Source organism: Pelophylax lessonae, assembly GCF_965119305.1.
Source record: "Pelophylax lessonae genome assembly, chromosome: 4".
NCBI classification, from domain to species: Eukaryota; Metazoa; Chordata; class Amphibia; order Anura; family Ranidae; genus Pelophylax; species Pelophylax lessonae.
The window spans coordinates 425,614,555-425,637,441 of NC_138771.1; positions in this window are offsets into that span (position 1 = coordinate 425,614,555).

The following is a 22,887-nucleotide window of genomic DNA, read 5'->3' on the forward strand; positions in this document are numbered from 1 at the left end:
AGTGCCATGCGGAAATCGCCACAAATGCGTAAGTCCCCATTCGCTTTCTTTACTGGTACAACTGGTGATGCCCACTCGCTGTGCTCTACCTTTGAGATGACACCTTGTTCCTCCAGCCGGCTTAGTTCAGCTTCCACACCTGCTCGGAGTGCGAAAGGTACCGTCCGAGCTTTGAAGAACCTAAGCTGGGCATTGGGTTTCAGCCTGAGTCTCACACAGTCATGCTTTATTTTTCCCAAATAGTGATCAAAGACTTGCGGGAATCGCTGTTTCAGGGATTCCACCCATCCCTCGTTATCTCTTGATGTGATGGTCACAGTGTTGCAGGGGTTAATGGCGATGTCTGGCATGCCAAAGGGAGCAATCCAGTCTCTCCCAAAGAGAGGGGGTCCCCCATGTTCTAGGATATACAATGGCATTCTCTTTGTCTGACCCTTGTAGGATACCTGTACTTTCACGTAACCCAGTGGGTGGAGTATCTGCTTTGAGTATGTCTGCAGTTTGATTGGTGTTGGACGGACAGTTGTTCGGATCAGAAGTTTTCTCCATTGTTTCTGGGTGATAACTGAAACTGCTGCTCCTGTGTCTACATCCATCTTGAGTTTCTTTCCTTCCACGGTTACCTCTACAGTCATTGCTGAGGGTGCTTAATGCATATGATGTATGTCCAATCTGTGGAGCACTTCCTCATCCTCTGATTCCGATGACGATGTATATCTTCCCACCATATATGCCTTTGTCCTGGTGTTCAGAGGTTGTTTATTTCGCACCTTCTTACTACGGCAGACTCGTTTCAGATGGCCTGCCTTACCACAATTATGACAGAGCTGATCCTTAAACCGGCAGACTTTGTGATCATGGTTTGTATTCCCACAACGGTAGCAAGCTGACTCCCGGCTTGGTGAGAGTCTATATTTACCGTTAGCTGCAGTTTGCTTGACTGCTGTTCTGAAAACTTCCTTTTTAACCTGGGGGTTCAATCTGCTCTGGGGGTTCAATGCCTCTGTATCTTTCACAGCCATTTCCATCACTGAAGCTATCTCAATTGCCTTTGTAAGGGTAAGGTCTTTCTCTGTTAACAGTCTCTTTTGGCTAGACTCACTATTTAGTCCCATGACAAACTTATCCCTCAGTGCAGTTGGTAAATACTCCCCAAAAGAACAGGTTGAGGCTAGCCTGCGAAGGGCGAGCACATAAGCCTTAATATCTTCACCCGGCTGTTGCTGCCGCTGATAGAACCTAAATCTTTCTGCAATCTCTAGTGGTTTAGGCTGGAAGTGATTTCCTAACAGTGTCAGGAGCCCTGCCAAAGTCTTAGTTGCTGGTTTTTCAGGGAAAAGGAGATCCCTAAGAGTGTCATATGTCTTAGCACCAACCACTGTCAGAAATACTGCTACTTGCCTGTCGCCTGGGAGGGCATTTGCACAGAAATATTGTTTTAATCTTTCAATCCAGGAACTCCACGATGTCTGTTCTCCATCAAATTCACTTAATGTCCCGATCAATGACATTTTCCTGCTGGGCTCTGTGGGTTTTGTATTCAGCTGACAATCCAGAGTTTTTTTTTTTCTTCCTTTCCTTTCTCACACGGATAGTAACCTTGTAAATCCCACCCTCGTCGCCACTGTTATATTCTCCGTGTTGTGAGAGACACAGGACTCTGGTCTGGAACAACGTTTTTTTATTCAGGACTCTCTGTACACTCCAGCATGCATTACAGGACAGCTCTGCATATCAATACATCTCTACATGTGTCTCCAAGATGGCCACTCTGCCCCTTGACCCTTGTCATCACTCCTGGGTGGAGCCAGCCTTAAAGTGACAGTACATGTGAAACCCTTCAGGTATAACAGAGAGGGAGACAGAGACATATGAGAGAGAGACAGAGACAAATGAGAGGAGGGAAGGAGAGACATGAGAGAGAGACAGAGAGGAGAGACATGAGAGACAGAGAGGAGAGATATGAGAGAGACAGAGGTAAATATGCACAAACACACACTTTTTTATTTATTTTTTTTGAGGTTGGGGATGGTAATCTTGGGTGAGTTCCCACACTTTATTTCCCAGGCCTTGACCCCTGAGTCACATCAACAATAAATACAAGAGAACCAGTTCCATTGGCAGCCATACATGCCCACGCCATGACACTACCACCACCATGCTTCACTGATGAGGGGGTATGCTTTGGATCATGAACCATTCCTTTCCTTCTCCATAATCTTCTCTTCCCATCACTCTGGTACAAGTTGATCTTGGTCTCATCTGTCCATAGGATGTTGTTCCAGAACTGGAAAGGCTTTTTTAGATGTTGTTTGGCAAACTCTAATTTGGCCTTCCTGTTTTTGAGGCTCACCAATGGTTTACATCTTGTGGTGAACCCTCTGTATTCACTCTGGTGAAGTCTTCTCTTGATTGTAGGCTGTGACACACATACACCTACCTCCTGGAGAGTGTTGTGAAGGGTGTTTTCTTCACCAGGGAAAGAATTCACCGGTGCGTTCTGTTAAACTTTCAGTGCGAAATAGAAATACAATTTTTATTATTACAGGTCAAGAATTGTGAACTTTGAGGCCCCCATTGACCTTGCTACATATTGAGTCAAAACTCTTTCAGTTTGAAACACACATTGCGTCCATTGTTTGAGATGGTTTTGTTTGCCTGTACGTTGAGATGAGAAGCTGTGTCATCTACCCCCGAAAGGAAATTGTGTTGGTTAAACTTTGAATAAGAGAAACCAGAAAGATCATAAAACTTTGTTCGGCCATGAGACATTTATCACACAATGGGCGAAACTCAATTTCGGGATAACACCTGTGTTCAATCACCTACCAGCAAATAAGCCATTGTCTAAATCATGAGAGGACAAACAAAACTGTTTGGACAAAGACTAGAATCTGTCATTTATTTACCTAAACACAAACAGGGGGATAAAGTTGTTGAAATCTACACGGAGTCACATAAACATTGTCACTTAGATTGATGAGAACTGCAAATCTCAAAATGAATTTCAGAAAATCATAAATTGATATCTTTGGCCCATCATATACAAAAGGTGTTATGGAACTATGATGTTATGACAACCTCCTACTGAGAAGTACATTATATTCTATCATATAGTAGTGTCAAAGGGTCAGAAATTTCGCTTATATTTTATAATCCAGTCCCCATATCATGAATGTACTGTTGTTAACATAATAATGCCTAAATGGATAATATTCTGATCAGAAGTAACCATGTATAGGACAAGTTACATATACAAGCTGTTGTGTATCAGTATATTTTTCGATATAATTCTTACTGCTACTAATTGAAGTCTTGGGTTAAAGAGTAAAATCCAATATATATATATTACATAAGAGATATTAAATATGAGAATGGTGGTATCCAGATTAATCTTTATTCAGATACCTGGTGGATTAAATGGACGTCATAGATGAGAGCATGATTACATTTATGTTTTTTATAATAGTCTTAAATGGAGAAATCTTTGATTAATTTTAATATACTGGTTAACCAAGAGGTGTCACCCTATGACATCACCAGTTAATGAATAAGATGTTCCAACCAATAGGATAATGTTCCTCCCACTGGGTTTGGCTTATGATAATTTTTACTGCCCTTTTGTTCAACACAAAATAAAAAGGAACCAGAGATGTAATAAGAGAACACAACAGACACACACAAGACACATCACACTTACAACATACACACTACTAACAGCCATGCATAGACTCATCTACACAGACGCCATCTTGGTCCACCATGTATCTGAACCTTTGAGGGACGCCAAGCGAAACTCCTCCCTAATTGGCCACCATCTTGGAAATGCAGCCATCTTAAGGAACCTGGTAACTACTATTCTAAGCTAAGCGGCCATTTTAAATATGGTAATTATGCCTTGCTGTTATTTGATTATTATTCAATATTGTTTATGTACTTCCTTAAATGTTTTACATTTCCTATTTAAAGGGTAATGAAAGTACAATCCCAGCCGTATAAACCATATGTAGATTTTTCTCTAAAGAGATGATTTTGTTTTTATAACATTTTTAATATCAGATTAAGCGCATTATTTGCGATTTTACGTCTTCCGTTTTGCATGGCTTATTCTCACTTCATCTGCAGTGGAATGACTTTCGGCCATGTGATTCGCAGACTATTGTGGTCTGATTATATAGAATATTAATTTATGGTTCATACTACACCTGGGAAATACATAATCTTGCTTTATTTTACTTTCATCGTTTAGCTAAATATCACATCGCATTTATCGTTTTAAGTTGGTATTTTATGTAAGGTTATCTCTTTGTGTCACTCAAGTATGATCATTTATGGTGAAATTATGTCTTGCGAATAAATATTCTTATATATATATTCCCTACTGTAGACTGTTTCACTAAGATTGGTATATGCTTTTAAAAAGAAATTAACTGATAAAAAAAAAAGAACTCGGGAAAATTGCGTGGTATACTATGAGTGTCTGAACAAAATTGATTGGGTTTTGTTTTTAGTTATTAAATTATTTGCCGTAATCGGCTGGAGGCACTGCGTCATAATTTTATTGATAGTTCAGACACCGCCTTTTAGTAATAAATTAAAAATAGTAAAATTTTATACCAAAACGCACAACATATTAAATGGAGTTGCACTGCTGAGATATCATTAATTTCTTACATATGCCAATCATAATTTTGATCATGGTGACATAATTAATAACTTTGCAAAAAAAAAAAATAGAATTTTTTTTTAATATTTTTTTTTTTAAATTATTTAATTGTGAATATTGATAGTAATGCCCTAAAATGTCTACATAAGGTAAGGTTCACGCTGCCAACTCTGGCTAGATGTCAATCCCACAGCCCCAGTAGATTCGGCACAGATCTAGAATATGTAGAGACACCTCTCTGAGTCTAAAATGGTGGTGTATGTATAGGCTAGTTGGAGTCATACCAAAATCCTCAGAAAAAGTCGGGCCAAAAATGGGCACCAGACGTGGGTAGGGGAAAACCTGATGTATGAACTCACCGAAAGCTTCTCTAACCCCAAAGACGTCAGGAAGCGTGATCACATACTTTTAGAATCATGGCCAATCTTACTGTATCTCTGTGAGGAACTGCACCATAAGGCTCAGCAAAAAGGAATTTAGTAAAGTTCTAATCTCCACTCCAAATAATAAGAAGTGAGATAAGGAACCTCCTTGAGCAGGTGAAAGTGACCTCTATTGGGACACATAGGTTAAGAGAATGTAGCACGAAACTGCAGGAAAAAGTAGAACTGTGGCAGAAGTTGTATTCAGAAAGCTGTAATATAAGCAACCATTTGAAAGAGCAATGTAAACGATTAATGCAATAAGTAGGAAGTTTTGAGCAAGGAAAAATGTTTTTTTTTTATTAGTGGAAGTTGCCAAGTAACCAGCAGTTGAAAATAAGGTTGCCGAGTAACCAGCAGTGGAAAATTAAAAAAAAAAAAAAAATAAATAAAAATAAAAATGTAACAGTTCCAGTAAGGACAGGAATTCATAAATAAATAAATAGGAAAGTTCAAAAAGGTTATGGTGTCCATACAAAAGGGTACTGCTTATCAGTCCTGCATTATAAATAAAATGAAGTAATTAATTAGACCCAGATATGACTCCCAGTCTGATGGTTATGACCCAGACAAGGGGGGGAGAGTCAGGCAAAGAGTCCACGTCCTACCCCAGCCATATTCCTAAGATAGGAGGGCAGAAATTGGGCAGCCATACATAACTAGGTATGAGTCATATCAGGTCATCGCAAAAAGACTAGCACCCCTAAAAAGATACCATACACCTCCAGAATTTAAAAAGTTTGTTTTAAAAGAGTACTGTCCCGATTTTTATTAAGACAGGGTCCTTAGATATTACTAATCATTTTGAGGCCTATGAAAACAGCCTTTCTGTGTTGTGCCTCAAGGATGTAATTTAAAAGTCGGCCCACACAAAAAAAAAAAAAAAAATCCTTAACGCTGCTAGAGCTGCTATATATAATTTAAAATGTACACAGCACCAAAGCCCACTGAATTTTTGCTGTACTGTACTCAAAAGTGCCTAACACCCTTCAATGGAGGAGCCTGAGTACAACTATCCAGAATTTAAAACCCTGTGCTTTGAGGCATCGGCCAGGTATATAAAAATAAGTTTGGCCAGGGACTACAAGTTGGGGTGTTCACTGGAATGGTTGGCAAGAGAGCGACAATTTGCACTCCATCCAACAGACCAGTGAATACAAAGAAAGGCGTGAGCCTGTCACCAAAATTGTGGCAGGAACACACCTTTCTCCTCAACCTTAACACTAAAAATAAATAAATAAATAAAAATAAAAAGGAGCAAGATTTTATACCGGATACCTCAAGGAGGACACCGGACACCCCACAAATAAGGAGGGGGGAACAGAGGCCATTTTAGGATTTCTTTCCAAGGGGACAGGACCCAAGGGTTCAAAGAATCTCCAGGGAGCATCCCCAAAGAGCCCAATTCACCCTTGAGGATGGAAATCCTCGCTATGCCAAATATCCTCAACAAAAGGGGGGACCCCACAAATAAATAGGGGTTTGCCCCATCTTAGGGCTCCCCAAAATCCTCGGGAAGATGAAGAGACATTAAGGCCCAGACCCCGCCAGAACCGAGCAAATGGTTCTGATAGGGATCTGTCCCATCTGTCTGTACCCGAGAGACATAGGCACCGCAGGAGGCGGAGCCAAATATATAAAAAAAAAAAAGCCAATAATTCTATTTCTGAAAAGGTTTTTCAGCAGAGTAGATGCCAAGGTGGATCGGATGATCACTTGGGTCACTCAGGGTGCTGTAGCCTGAACTAAAATAATTCCTCTTTAGGAACAAATCTTTAAATGCCCAAATAGCAAGGGATCAGAGGGACACACTGAATTAATGCATAGGAGACAGAGGTGCTAACACCATCTTATCCCCAGGTCACAGTATTAAGGATCCTGAAATCCATACCCGGGATCTTGGTTGTTAGATAATAACTACTCTCCTATTTTTCAGTGGTCACTTCATCCCTCTGACTCAAACAGGTCGCTCAAAGCGGGCCCATTTCGAAAAATCGCCAATGGCGGTGATACAAGGAGGATCAAACCCTAATGACGTAATGAAGTCAAGAGGTTAAAGGTGGTATTACGGTAACCAAGAAGAATCCTCAATGTCAGGTAGTTTTGTTGCCTACCATGAAATGCATTGATGCCCCAAAGGGGGGATATTATATATTTTTTTCCTCCCAAGTAGAAGGTAAATTCTAACAAAATAGTATATCACTGTTCAATTGTTCAATGTGTGGTATCCATGGTGATGAATACGTCCCCATGTTAATGAGCCCCAGAAGTCAGTCTCCCCTGGGAAAGGTTGCATATATAGTCTCACCGTCCATGGTGGTCAGATAAAAGGCTGATCACACGATGGAATAAAAGGAGGACTCTGAGGAAGCTCAGGATACCAACCTCACATTGAAATTCCAACTAAAAGTTATGGCTGAAAACTGTGTGTATCATTTTCTCATGGAATCCATTTTCCTTTATAGGACTAAGAGATCCAGGAAGTAAGCAGGAAACCGAGAGTCTGATGTGTCTGAGACACCCAAAAGGGGGGTACAGTGTGAAGGACCCCGGGATACCCCATATTGCCGGTCTACCAAGACGAAACTGCCAAGACAGCCAAAGGCAAAAGTGCCCGGAGAAATCCACATTCCACTGACCAACAGATGATCACCCTTGGATCCACACCTCACTCGGAGTCACCATGCTTGTTTACTGAAGTCACTACACCTACTTGCAGGTGTCTACACCCCATTCAACTATTCCATACCTATCTACAAAGCTGTCAAAGTCCGATTTAAGCCCTAATTCTTCAAGAGTCTGCCTTGGAAAAATGTTTCAAATGGCTACGGCATTTTTTCACACTTTTTCCAAGGAGGGGGGATTTGTTAAACTTTCAGTGCGAAATAGAAATACAATTTTTATTATTACAGGTCAAGAATTGTGAACTTTGAGGCCCCCATTGACCTTGCTACATATTGAGTCAAAACTCTTTCAGTTTGAAACACACATTGCGTCCATTGTTTGAGATGGTTTTGTTTGCCTGTACGTTGAGATGAGAAGCTGTGTCATCTACCCCCGAAAGGAAATTGTGTTGGTTAAACTTTGAATAAGAGAAACCAGAAAGATCATAAAACTTTGTTCGGCCATGAGACATTTATCACACAATGGGCGAAACTCAATTTCGGGATAACACCTGTGTTCAATCACCTACCAGCAAATAAGCCATTGTCTAAATCATGAGAGGACAAACAAAACTGTTTGGACAAAGACTAGAATCTGTCATTTATTTACCTAAACACAAACAGGGGGATAAAGTTGTTGAAATCTACACGGAGTCACATAAACATTGTCACTTAGATTGATGAGAACTGCAAATCTCAAAATGAATTTCAGAAAATCATAAATTGATATCTTTGGCCCATCATATACAAAAGGTGTTATGGAACTATGATGTTATGACAACCTCCTACTGAGAAGTACATTATATTCTATCATATAGTAGTGTCAAAGGGTCAGAAATTTCGCTTATATTTTATAATCCAGTCCCCATATCATGAATGTACTGTTGTTAACATAATAATGCCTAAATGGATAATATTCTGATCAGAAGTAACCATGTATAGGACAAGTTACATATACAAGCTGTTGTGTATCAGTATATTTTTCGATATAATTCTTACTGCTACTAATTGAAGTCTTGGGTTAAAGAGTAAAATCCAATATATATATATTACATAAGAGATATTAAATATGAGAATGGTGGTATCCAGATTAATCTTTATTCAGATACCTGGTGGATTAAATGGACGTCATAGATGAGAGCATGATTACATTTATGTTTTTTATAATAGTCTTAAATGGAGAAATCTTTGATTAATTTTAATATACTGGTTAACCAAGAGGTGTCACCCTATGACATCACCAGTTAATGAATAAGATGTTCCAACCAATAGGATAATGTTCCTCCCACTGGGTTTGGCTTATGATAATTTTTACTGCCCTTTTGTTCAACACAAAATAAAAAGGAACCAGAGATGTAATAAGAGAACACAACAGACACACACAAGACACATCACACTTACAACATACACACTACTAACAGCCATGCATAGACTCATCTACACAGACGCCATCTTGGTCCACCATGTATCTGAACCTTTGAGGGACGCCAAGCGAAACTCCTCCCTAATTGGCCACCATCTTGGAAATGCAGCCATCTTAAGGAACCTGGTAACTACTATTCTAAGCTAAGCGGCCATTTTAAATATGGTAATTATGCCTTGCTGTTATTTGATTATTATTCAATATTGTTTATGTACTTCCTTAAATGTTTTACATTTCCTATTTAAAGGGTAATGAAAGTACAATCCCAGCCGTATAAACCATATGTAGATTTTTCTCTAAAGAGATGATTTTGTTTTTATAACATTTTTAATATCAGATTAAGCGCATTATTTGCGATTTTACGTCTTCCGTTTTGCATGGCTTATTCTCACTTCATCTGCAGTGGAATGACTTTCGGCCATGTGATTCGCAGACTATTGTGGTCTGATTATATAGAATATTAATTTATGGTTCATACTACACCTGGGAAATACATAATCTTGCTTTATTTTACTTTCATCGTTTAGCTAAATATCACATCGCATTTATCGTTTTAAGTTGGTATTTTATGTAAGGTTATCTCTTTGTGTCACTCAAGTATGATCATTTATGGTGAAATTATGTCTTGCGAATAAATATTCTTATATATATATTCCCTACTGTAGACTGTTTCACTAAGATTGGTATATGCTTTTAAAAAGAAATTAACTGATAAAAAAAAAAGAACTCGGGAAAATTGCGTGGTATACTATGAGTGTCTGAACAAAATTGATTGGGTTTTGTTTTTAGTTATTAAATTATTTGCCGTAATCGGCTGGAGGCACTGCGTCATAATTTTATTGATAGTTCAGACACCGCCTTTTAGTAATAAATTAAAAATAGTAAAATTTTATACCAAAACGCACAACAGTTCTTTCTTTTTAAGGATGTTCCAAACAGTTGATTTGGCCACACCTAATGTTTTTGTTATCTCTCTGATGGGTTTGTTTTGTTTTTTCAGCCCAACGATGGCTTGCTTCACTGATCTCATATTGAGAGTTGACAGCAACAGATTGCAAATGCAAATAGCACACTTGAAATGAACTCTGGACCTTTTACAGTATCTGCTCCTTGTAAATGGGATAATGAGGGAAAAACACACCTGGTAATGAAACAGCTCAGCAGCCAATTGTCCTATTACTTTTGGTCCCTTAAAAAGTGGGAGGCACATATACAAACTGTTGTAATTCCTACACCTTTCACCTGATTTGGATGTAAATACCCTCAAATTAAAGCTGAAATTCTGCAGTTAAAGCACATCTTGTTTGTTTCATTTCAAATCCATTGTGGTGGTGTATAGAGCCAAAAAGATTAGCATTGTGTCGATGTCCCAATATTTATGGACCTGACTGTACATAGGGTTTAAAGAGATGCCGTTTTCTTCCGCTTTTCTTGCTGACCAAGCTTTTTCTGGGACTTTTTGTTTACAAGTATGAATCAATATATTTGGCTAGAAAACTACTTAGAACCCCCCAAACATTATATATATATATTTTTTTAACAGAGACCCTAGGGAATAAAATGGCGATCATTGTAATTTTTTTATGTCACGGGGTATTTGCGTATGATGAAATTGCAAATGCATTTTTTTAAATAAAAAAAACAAGTTTATTTGTGGTATACAAAACAAGGTACAAAAACTTGGTATGAATATGAAACATTCAAAAAAGGAGCACACAATGGGGAACATCATTATACATTTCACATGTGTATGTCCGTAACATAAGGAGACTAAATAACTTGACACAACAGTCAAAAACTTGTGGTAAGAGAAATACATGCATGGGGAAGAAGTACCGTAGTCTCAGGGAGATCACTACACCCGAGGGGGGGTGTAAGCAATTATAAAGTTAAGGCAGTCAGCGTTCTAGCAAGATTCCTAGTCACTACAGGTTTGTGTGAGCTCCAGTCATCTATTCCAGCATTTTTTTAATTTTGGCAGGACACCATCTATGTCTATAAAGCAACCTTTTATAGCAATTCCACTATCCATTCCTGTAGGGTGGGGATATGAGCTTGCAACCATGATTTAGCTATAGTTTACATACACTAAAAAGAGTCTCTTGTAGGAAAGTGGCAAAAAATGTATCTATGTCAGCATCAGGTAAGAGTCCAAGGATGAAGGGCTTAAGGTCCAGCTGTAACAGGGAGCCCATGTGGTCATGTAGGAATTTTATGATCTGCATCCAGTAGGATTGAATGTCTTGGCAGGTCCAGATGAGATGTACAAATGTGCCCGACTGCAGGGGACACCGAGGACAGTATTTTGGTCGGCATTTGGAAATCCTAAGTGGGGTCAAATAGGCCTTGTGTAAAATGTAGAGCTGGGTCATAAGATCAGAGAGTTTAGGTGAAGACAGTTTGGGACTATCCAAAATATCGTTCCACTCCGCCTCATCCAAAGGACCCATATCAGGCAGCCACCGAGTCTGCATTCTCTTCACCGTCACATCAACATCGGCACTGCGCAACTCAGTGTACAGTGCAGATATCAGGCCGACATGGGTGTCACCCAACACTATGGTCAACAAGGGTACATCACACAGAGGGGGAATCTGGGCAGCAAATTGAGTGAGTAGTGCATGTCTCAGCTGCATGTATCTAAAAAGCATATGCGAGGGGAGGTTGAACTCTTTGCTCAGAGGCTGAAATGGTCTGACACCCGTTGCACACAACACTTGGCCCAAGTAGAGTACACCCCTGTCCACCCATAGGTTGCAGTCCGGGAATAGAAATCAACTCTCCCAGGCAAGGATTGTGCCACAGTGGGGTTTGAGTGTGGATGTGGGTGGTCTTCAGTCTCTTAAGGGCTATGTTCCACATCTGTCTGTGATGTAACAGTAGCCTATTCCGTACAGTAGTCAATGGCATATGACCCCGTCCCCGTAAGAGCACCTGCATATGAGTAAAAGCTGTTTTATGTGGTCTCCTACAGACAAGCATTTGGTAGCGGAGGTCCTCCAATTTGTGGAAATAGTAGAAGTGTGAGAGCTGGGACGCTATGTAGTGCGATTGGAAGTCTGGCAATGCTACTCCACCCCGTCTAGTTGGATTTTTAAGCATAGCCCAGGGTAGTTTGTGTCACTCATGGCCCCACACAAAGGAATTCAGAATATTATCAATAATTTTGAACAGTTTTAGAAAAAATGGGATTGGGGAGTGCCAGAACACATAAAGAAGTTTGGGTAAGAGAATCATTTTAATGAGGCTTACCCTGCCCATGATCCTGAGGGGGAGTCGTGCCCAAGTCTGCGTTTTGCTGCTTTAACAGGGTAATAACAGGTTCTATATTGTCCACAATATAATCAGAGTGCGACCTCGTGACCGTGATTCCCAGGAAGAGTATTGCCGAAACTCTCTGCAACGGGAGAGAGTCCGAGGCACAAGGGGGGGGGGGGGGGGAGACAGGTCAAGGGGGAGTATTTGGGATTTGGACCAGTTTATTTTCAAACCGAAGTGAGAATCAAACTCCTCTATAGCTTGTAGAGCAGTTTGAAGGGAAGCGTCAGTGTCCTCTAAATATAAAAGCATATCGCCCGCATAAAGTCCTATAGTTTCCGTCAGGGATGACTGGCACAGACCATGTATGAGTGGGTGAGTTCTAAGCGTGATTGCCAAAGGTTCAACTGCTAGGGCATAAAGTAAGGGGGAAAGGGGGCACCCCCGACGGGTCCCACAGCCAAGGGGAAAGGGGTCCTATGTCTAACCGTTCACAGAGACCCTAGCCACCGGTAGATAATAGAGTGCCTGCACCCATCTAATGAAAGCTGGCCTGAACCCAAATGCATGCAAGCACTCCCATAATTACCTCCACTCCACGGAGTCGAAGGCTCTAGCTGCGTCCAGTGCCACCACCGAGGGAATGAGATATGCTGGAGGAACACACCAGTCTCCTGGGCGGTAATAGTTGTCTGAGAAGCATACAGCGTGGCATAGAAGGAGCGAAATTCTGCAGCCACCAGCGGCGGGTCAGAAATACTAGACCCATCAGATCCACGCAGCTGCACCACCACCGGAGGGCTAGTATCCTGATGAGCCAAGTAGGCCAGCAGTCTGCCCGCCTGTTCACCCTGTTCAAACACTCGCTGTTTGCAAAAGAATAGCTTTTGTTTGGCTTTCTCATAGAGCACTTGGTCGATCAGATGGGTATGGGATTTAAGCGCTGATATATTCTCAGGCAACGGAGCTTTGGAGCAAGCGTCCGTCAGTGCGGTTAAGTGGGCTTGTGCATTTGTAAGGAGAGAGTGGGACATTTTTTTCAGGTGGTTGATGCCCCTGGCTAGGGTGGCCGAACATGCAACTTAAAAACCTCCCATACTAGGGCCGCATCTGTGGATCCCGTATTAGCAGTAAAATAGTATGACCATTCATGGGCTAGACCCTCCTGGTCCTCCAGGGCAGTGAGCCAGAAGGGGTGAAGACGCCATGGGCAGGGGAACGGTCTGGGGGGCTATGCGGAACGAGGCCCAGCATGGAGCATGGTCTGACAAAGACCGGGGTTCAAACCCAGAGTCTTGCAGCAGGGGGAGCAGGGTATGGGAGACCACAATAAAATCTATGCGTGACATCGTGGAGTGTGTAGCCGAAAAGCAAGAGTAGGAGCGTGTGTTGGGGTGCTGGTATCGCCAGGTGTCAGTCAATGCGAAGTCTCTAAAAAGACGACTAAGGCGGGTAGGAGGAGGGGGCCCATGTGGGTGAGAGCAGTGTAAACGGTCTAAAGTCGGGTCCAACACCATGTTAAAATCACCCATCCGCACATCCGGGACATTTGGATATTGGGCCATAAAGGACACACCCTCTTTTATCACCACTGAGCTATATGGAGGAGGGATGTAGCAGGCTAGAAGCAAATACTGCTTATATACTGTACAGAGTTACATGCATAAAAATAAACCTGCCCTGGGGGTCCGAACGAACGGATATAACCGACAGATGTGAATTTTTGAAAAAAAAATGTAGACTACCCTTGAATTAGCAGTATAGGTGGTGTGGTAGGTCCAGCCTATCCAGGGTCGCTTGAGTGCTAGCTGGAGTTGGCCCATGACATGAGTTTCCACCAAGACCACAATGTCCGCTTTGTAGGACTTGAGGCAGCCGAAAAACAACGGAGCATTTCATCAACTTGTCCCTGAGACCACGGACATTCCATGTGAGAAATTTCACGGTGGCCATAGGGGTAAAGCGGAAGGAGAAAAAAGGATATCCATGACGGGTGTCCCCAGAGCAGGTTTACATGAATCGTGACATACCCCAAAAATGCATTGTACCTGAGTCATAGAGCAACATAAAAATAACCACATCAAGAATAAGGCATAAAAAATAAACAGAACAAACTAACAAAAAACACCAATACCTCCCCCCACCCCGCTCTTTTGGACCCCAACTTTGCGGGAGCATGGCATGAACCCGTAACCCAATGAAGAGTAGGCATGTAAGGATATATGTGTAGAGGGCTGCGGGCACACCGCCAGCCCTAAGAACAGGCAAAAGAAAGGCCATCTCTTCATTGCGGCAGCAATTTCATTAGCCATCAAGGGAGCATCTAACTCATCCCACTGGGATCTGGACAACAGACGGAATGAGATACGATGGAGTAACACACGAGTCTCCTGGGCAGTAATAGTCTTCTGAGAGGCATACAGCGTGGCATAGAAGGAGCAAAATTCTGCAGCCACCAGCGGCAGGTCAGAAATGCTGGACCCATCAGATCTGTGCAGCTGCACCACCACCGGAGGGCTAGTATCCTGATGAGCCAAGTAGGCCAGCAGTCTGCCCGCCTGTTCATCATCCTGTTCAAACACCCGCTGTTTGCAAAAGAATGGCTTTTGCTTGGCTTTCTCATAGAGCAGTTGATCGACCAGACGGTATGGGATTTAAGCGCCGATATATTCTCCGGCGACGGGGCGTTGGAGCAAGCATCCGTCAGCGAGGTCAAGTGGGCTTGTTGTCATGGAAATTAATAGGGCTTGGAGCATAGAAACCCGCTTCAGTGCGCTCAAGATTATTACGCACCAAGCTCCATTAATAGCTTGTACTGAAAAGTACAATTGTACCGCTCTCCTGTATAACGATTTACCAAGCGCTCAGCGACAAAGAAAGGAACAGATGCGCTGGGTCATTTTGATGCCATCTGCCAGGTCTCTCTCCATTGGATATGTATGTGTGTGCATGTGTGTAAGAGCAAGTGTTTGTGTGTGAAAGTTTGTGTCTCTTCATGAATGAAATGGCTGTGTGAGCTGCTGTGTGAGCTTGTGTCTGTGTGTGTGTGGGGGTGTGGGTGTGGGTGTGTGTGTGTGTGTGTGAGCTTCCTGTGTCTTCTGTCCTCTCTGTGTTCTGTGTGAGGGCAGGGCTTGGTTTATTTACAGCAACTGAACAAAAGGAAGTTACAGGGAGTGGCTTCACAACCACCAATCACAGAAAGTACAATGGGCAGTGCCTATGTAGAAACACAGCCATGTGCAGAGATGAGCAGAAATGACTGCCATCTTATCACTAACAAGTCTTTCCTGCAATGACAGTTAAAGCAATAATCACTGTGAATATCGATTATCGGTAAAACCGACACTGGGAGACATAATGACTATTTAACTAAAGAAATGTCTATCAAAATTTCCACAACATTGTGCATTTGTAATGAGAGAGTGGGACATTTTTTTCAGGCGGTGGCCCAAAAAAGCAGCTTAAAAGCCTCCCATACTAGGGCCGCATCTGTGGATCCCGTATTAGCAGTAAAATAGTATGACCATTCACGGGCTGCGCCGTGTCACGCTCCTGCCGGCAAAATTTGTCTAGCTGCGGGGCAGCTGAGGAAGCTTTCCACAGCAGTGACATGATCCCAGGGTTGGCGGCGATCTCCCCATGGACAGCAGGTATAGTTCGGGTAGTGAAAGGCACACAGGATGAGAGATCAGGATGATACAGGAGCGGAGCTCAGCTCATGTGCGTCTTGCCCGGGTAGCAATTTAATGTAGAACCACCACTGCACAGGGTGCAAGGATCGCTATGTACAGGGAGCAAGGATTGCTATGTACAGGGTGCAAGGATCGCTATGCACAGGGTGCAAGGATCGCTATGTACAGGGTGCAAGGATCGCTATGTACAGGGTGCAAGGATCGCTATGTACAGGGTGCAAGGATCGCTATGTACAGGGTGCAAGGATCGCTATGTACAAGGATCGCTATGTACAGGGTGCAAGGATCGCTATGTACAGGGTGCAAGGATCGCTATGCACAGGGAGCAAGGATCGCTATGTACAGGGAGCAAGGATCGCTATGTACAGGGTACAAGGATCGCTATGTACAGGGTGCAAGGATCGCTATGTACAAGGTGCAAGGATCGCTATGTACAGGGTACAAGGATCGCTATGTACAGGGTGCAAGGATCGCTATGTACGGGGTGCAAGGATCGCTATGTACAGGGTGCAAGGATCTCTATGTACAGGGTGCAAGGATCGCTATGTACAGGGTGCAAGGATCGCTATGTACAGGGTGCAAGGATCGCTATGTACAGGGTGCAAGGATCGCTATGTACAAGGTGCAAGGATCGCTATGTACAGGGTGCAAGGATCGCTATGTACAGGGTGCAAGGATCGCTATGTACAGGGTGCAAGGATCGCTATGTACAGGGTGCAAGGATCGCTATGTACAGGGAGCAAGGATCGCTATGTACGGGGTGTAAGGATCGCTATGCACGGGGTGTAAGGATCGCTATGTACGGGGTGTAAGGATCGCTATGTACGGGGTGTAAGGATCGCTATGTAGGGGGTGTAAGGATCGCTATGTACAGGGTGTAAGGATCGCTATGTACAGGGTGCAAGGATCGCTATGTACAGGGTGCAAGGATCGCTATGTACAGGGTGCAAGGATCGCTATGTACAGGGAGCAAGGATCGCTATGTACAGGGAGCAAGGATCGCTATGTACGGGGTGTAAGGATCGCTATGCACGGGGTGTAAGGATCGCTATGTACGGGGTGTAAGGATCGCTATGTACGGGGTGTAAGGATCGCTATGTAGGGGGTGTAAGGATCGCTATGTACAGGGTGTAAGGATCGCTATGTACAGGGTGCAAGGATCGCTATGTACAAGGTGCAAGGATCGCTATGTACAGGGTGCAAGGATGTCAGAGAAACGGCCATGCTGCAACTGGCAACTCCGCCAGTACTTCCAATGGCCGCAATGGACTCAGGCCATAGACTCATTGTCAGTGAAATGGCTGTGCTGCAACTGGCAAATTTGCCAGTACTTCCCATGGCTGCAATGGACTCAGGCCATAGACTAATTCACTGGCCTATAAAAGGACTCTGCTCAGCCCATCTGATTGCTGGATTGTCTTCAGCTCTTCCTGTTTCCTGTGCATTGCTACTTCCTGGATTCCAGTTTGACCCGGCTTGTTTCTGACCTGTCTGCTCTCTCTCCTGGCTTTGACCCACGGCTTCGTCTGACCCTTCGATCCTGCTCCAGTGTTTGACCCTCGGCTTGTGTGACCATCCTTGCTCTCTTGTCCTCTGCCTGACTTCCAGTGTACCGATCCCGGCTTGCTCAACGGACTTGCTTCTGCTCAATCCCCTTGTCTTGGCGACCTGTTTGGACTGATACCTGTGTATGACCCTCGGCCTGGCTTTTACCTGCACATTGCTTGATTCCCTGGAGGCCCTGCAAGTTGTTCTAGGATATCCTTGTGAACCTTTACCTGCACTCCACAAGCATCCAGTGCTCCTTGGGACGCGTCACCTCCTGTCCCACTTCCAGGGGTGATTCGCACCGAGCTGCAAGGGAAGCCCTCTCAGCATTTCGGCCTCTACCAAGAAGTGATCTGACAGTACAATCCAGCCATGTCAGAGGCCGACAGAGGTGCTTCCCAGCTCGAGGCTCTTTGTCAGCAAGTCTCCTCTTTAACACAGGCGGTCCAGAGACTGCAGGACGGTTATTTTCAACTAGAGGGTCGAGTGTTGAACCTAGCTGGCGCACCCTCTCCTTCCGACCCCAATCAACCGCCCGCTAGCTCCGGGGGCACCTCCACTCAGCAAGGACCAGCCGGCCCTGCGCAGGCAGCCATGGTTTTCCCACCTGAACCCAGGGTACCTACACCCGAACGCTTCCGTGGGGAACGGAGAAGGTTCAGATCCTTTAAGAATGCATGTCTCTTGTATTTAGCCCTTCAGCCCAGAACCTTCTCTTCAGAGACCGTCAAAGTAGGATTCATAATTTCTCTGTTGTCAGAAGAACCCCAGACCTGGGCCCATAACCTCCTTGAGCAAAAGAGCCCCTCATTGAACTCTGTAGACTCCTTCTTCCAGGCCATGGCCCAGTTATATGAGGACCCCCAACGGACTGTTACGGCTGAATCAGCCCTACATGCCTTACAACAAAATAAACGTCCTGTAGAGGACTATACCATTGACTTCCGCAGATGGGCCGCGGATACAGACTGGAATGAGCCAGCACTCAAGTACCAGTACCGTCACGGATTGTCTGAAGCCCTTAAGGACGAGTTAGCTCGGGTAGAAACCCCTACGTCTTTGGAAGGTCTAATCTCACTGGCAATCCAACTGGACAGGCGCCTGCGGGAGAGACGCTCAGAGCGCCTTCAAGGGGCCCGACCTACCTGGGTACTCCCGAAAGTCCCACTTGCTGCTTCACCCCATCCTGGGCCTTCTGTCTCCGGGGGATCAGAAGGAGAACCCATGCAGATTGGTCTAATCCGTTCTGCCTTGACCCCCGAGGAAAGACAACGTCGCCGTCAAGCTAACCTCTGCCTTTATTGTGGGGAATCTGGCCACTTCCTACGCAATTGTCCTGTGAGACCCAGTAAGTCCTATTCACGACCTCTGCTGAACTGTCAAGTCGCTGGGTCATCCCCTACTCATCTTATTCTCCCTGTCTCCCTACAGGTAGCAGAAAAGAAGATTCGGCTTCTGGCGATCGTTGATTCCGGGGCATGTAGTTGCTTTCTGGACCGTTCTTTAGCTCAAAGACTGTGTGTCCCCATGCAAGCTAAGGAACAGCGACTCCATATTCTTCTGGCTGATGGTTCTTTGCCCAGTTCCGGGCCTGTTACTGAAGAGACGTGCCCCATCTTCACCACGACAGATTCTCTTCACCAGGAATTCCTACGATTTGACGTCCTTTCCTCACCAATGTTTCCCATTATTTTAGGACTTCCCTGGCTACAGGCCCACAACCCACAGATTGATTGGGTTAAGAGAAGGATCTCCTTCACGTCTAATTACTGCCTGAACCATTGTTTCCTACCTGGATCTGATACTTCTGCTGCTTGCCTGGCCGTCCAACCAGTACATGATCTCCCGGAAAATGTCCCCGCAGTTTATGAGGAATTCATGGACGTATTTGATAAAAAAAAGGCTGAAGCTCTGCCTCCTCACAGGCCTTATGATTGCCCTGTAGAACTTCTGCCTGGAGCCGAGATTCCTTTCGGAAGAATATTCCCGTTATCTGAGAAGGAGCTGGAAACCCTCCGGATTTATATTAACGAAAATTTGGAAAAGGGTTTTATCCGCCCCTCCTCCTCACCAGCAGGGGCCGGGATATTCTTTGTCGAAAAAAAGGATGGCACACTAAGACCTTGTGTAGATTACCGGGAGCTTAATAAAATTACTATTAAAAACCGGTATCCTCTACCTCTTATCCCAGAACTGTTTCAACGTTTCCGGGCAGCTCGGATCTTTACCAAATTGGATCTCCGTGGAGCTTACAACCTTGTTCGCATTAGGAAAGGAGATGAGTGGAAGACGGCGTTCAGAACGCGGTTTGGCCATTTTGAATATCTGGTCATGCCTTTCGGGCTGTGTAACGCCCCTGCTACCTTCCAACATCTAGTTAATGACATTTTTCGGGAATTCCTGGATCTCTTTCTGATTGTCTACCTAGATGACATACTCATTTTTTCCTCCACTCTGGAACTCCACCGGACCCATGTTAAAAAGGTACTATTTACTTTAAGGAAACACGGACTTTATGTGAAACCTGAGAAATGCGAATTCGAGAAAGACTCCATTCAATTCCTGGGTCTCATTATCTCAACAAACGGCATTTCCATGGATCCACAGAAAGTGCAGTCAATTCTCGATTGGCCAGCCCCCTGTGATAAGAAAGGAGTTCAACGCTTTGTGGGGTTTGCTAACTTCTATCGGAGGTTCGTGAAGGGGTTCTCTATGATTATCTCCCCCATTACCCAATTGACCCGCCAACAGGTCCGTTTCCATTGGTCACAGGAAGCTCAAACGGCCTTTGACAAACTGAAGACGTTGTTCACCTCAGCACCTATTCTCCAGCATCCTGATCCAACCCTACCTTATGTGCTTGAAGTGGATGCTTCAGAAATAGCCACTGGAGCAATCTTATCTCAAAGACAAGGCCCGAAGACTCTTCTGCACCCTGTGGCTTTCTTTTCCCGGAAGATGACACCTCCGGAGAGAAACTATGACGTAGGGGATCGGGAACTCTTGGCCATCAAATGTGCCTTGGAAGAGTGGAGATACTTGCTTGAAGGGGCTACTCATCCCATTTTAATATTCACAGACCACAAAAACCTGGAATACCTCAGGACAGCAAGACGCCTGAGACCCCGTCAAGCTCGATGGGCCTTGTTCTTTTCCCGGTTTAATTTTCATCTTACTTACAGGCCAGGGTCCAAGAACGGAAAAGCAGACGCCTTGTCCAGAATGTTTCCAGATACCCCAAACACAGCCGAACCTAACACCATCCTCTCGGCTCAAAATTTTTTGCTTATTCAAACGGATCTGCAATCAGCAATTAAGCAAGCCTCAGTTCAATGTCTCGAGCCTGGGACCTCTTCCTTGGAAAAACGCGGGGGATTCTTGTGGTTCCAAGAAAGGATTTTTGTTCCTTCACAGATCAGACTACAGGTCCTAAAGACTTTGCATGATCACAAGCTTGCCGGGCACTTCGGGGTCAGGAAGACATGTGAACTCATTCAGCGCCACTTTTGGTGGCCCAATTTAGTTCGGGACTGTAAATCCTATGTGGGTTCTTGTATTACGTGTCAGCGTAACAAGGGGGCTAAGACCAAGTCCTGGGGCCTGTTAAGGCCATTGCCCATCCCGGAACAGCCCTGGAAGCAACTTTCTATGGATTTTATAGTGGAATTACCACCTTCAGAAGGTTTCACTACTGTCCTGGTGGTGGTGGACCGTCTCTCGAAGATGGCGCACTTTTTGCCTATGATTGGCACACCTTCTGCCGTGGAAACAGCTAACATGTTTATTAAAGAAGTGGTCAGGCTACACGGTCTCCCGGACAGTATAGTATCGGACAGAGGCGTCCAATTCACTTCCAAATTCTGGAAAGAGCTTTGCAAATCCTTGTCCATTAAGATATGCCTATCATCAGCCTACCACCCGCAGAGTAATGGTCAAACGGAAAGGACCAACCAGACCCTTGAACAATACCTACGTTGCTTTTGCACTTGCTCCCAAGATAACTGGGTCTCTTTACTTCCGTGCGCGGAATTCGCGTATAATAACGCCCTGCATTCTGCAACCAACCAGACCCCGTTCTGGGTGAATTACGGGTTCCATCCTTCTTTTTTGCCCAGTGCTTTCTCAGAAACATCAGTTCCTGCAGTGCAAGACCGGATAATGGCTATCAGGGATAACTACCGGGTGCTACAGGACTCCATATCCAAAGCCCAACAGGAGTACAAGAAATTTTATGACCGCAAGAAAAAGGAAAATCCTATGTATAAGGTCGGGGATAAGGTGTGGCTCTCCTCAAACAACCTACGACTATCTTGCCCTTCTAAAAAGTTGGGACCAAGGTTTATTGGGCCTTTTAGAATCAAAAGGATGATAAACCCTGTGGCTTTTGAACTGGCTTTACCTAATTCATACAAGATCCATCCTGTATTCCATGTTTCCCTGCTAAAGCCTGCAATTTCTAGCCCTTTCCCAGGGAGGGAAGAATTGCCTCCACCTCCAGTTTCAGTGGAGGGTGAACCTGAATATGAAGTGGAAACCATTCTGGATTGTCGAAGAAGGGGTGAGCTCATACAGTATCTTATTAAATGGAAAGGTTACCCCACTGAAGACAATTCCTGGGAACCCGCTAGTAACCTGCATGCCCCCAGGCTGGTACAGGAATTCCACAGGAGATTCCCGGAAAGATTGGCCCGGTTGGGCATCCGGAGGCTGCCCCTTGGGGGGGGGGGCACTGTCAGAGAAACGGCCATGCTGCAACTGGCAACTCCGCCAGTACTTCCAATGGCCGCAATGGACTCAGGCCATAGACTCATTGTCAGTGAAATGGCTGTGCTGCAACTGGCAAATTTGCCAGTACTTCCCATGGCTGCAATGGACTCAGGCCATAGACTAATTCACTGGCCTATAAAAGGACTCTGCTCAGCCCATCTGATTGCTGGATTGTCTTCAGCTCTTCCTGTTTCCTGTGCATTGCTACTTCCTGGATTCCAGTTTGACCCGGCTTGTTTCTGACCTGTCTGCTCTCTCTCCTGGCTTTGACCCACGGCTTCGTCTGACCCTTCGATCCTGCTCCAGTGTTTGACCCTCGGCTTGTGTGACCATCCTTGCTCTCTTGTCCTCTGCCTGACTTCCAGTGTACCGATCCCGGCTTGCTCAACGGACTTGCTTCTGCTCAATCCCCTTGTCTTGGCGACCTGTTTGGACTGATACCTGTGTA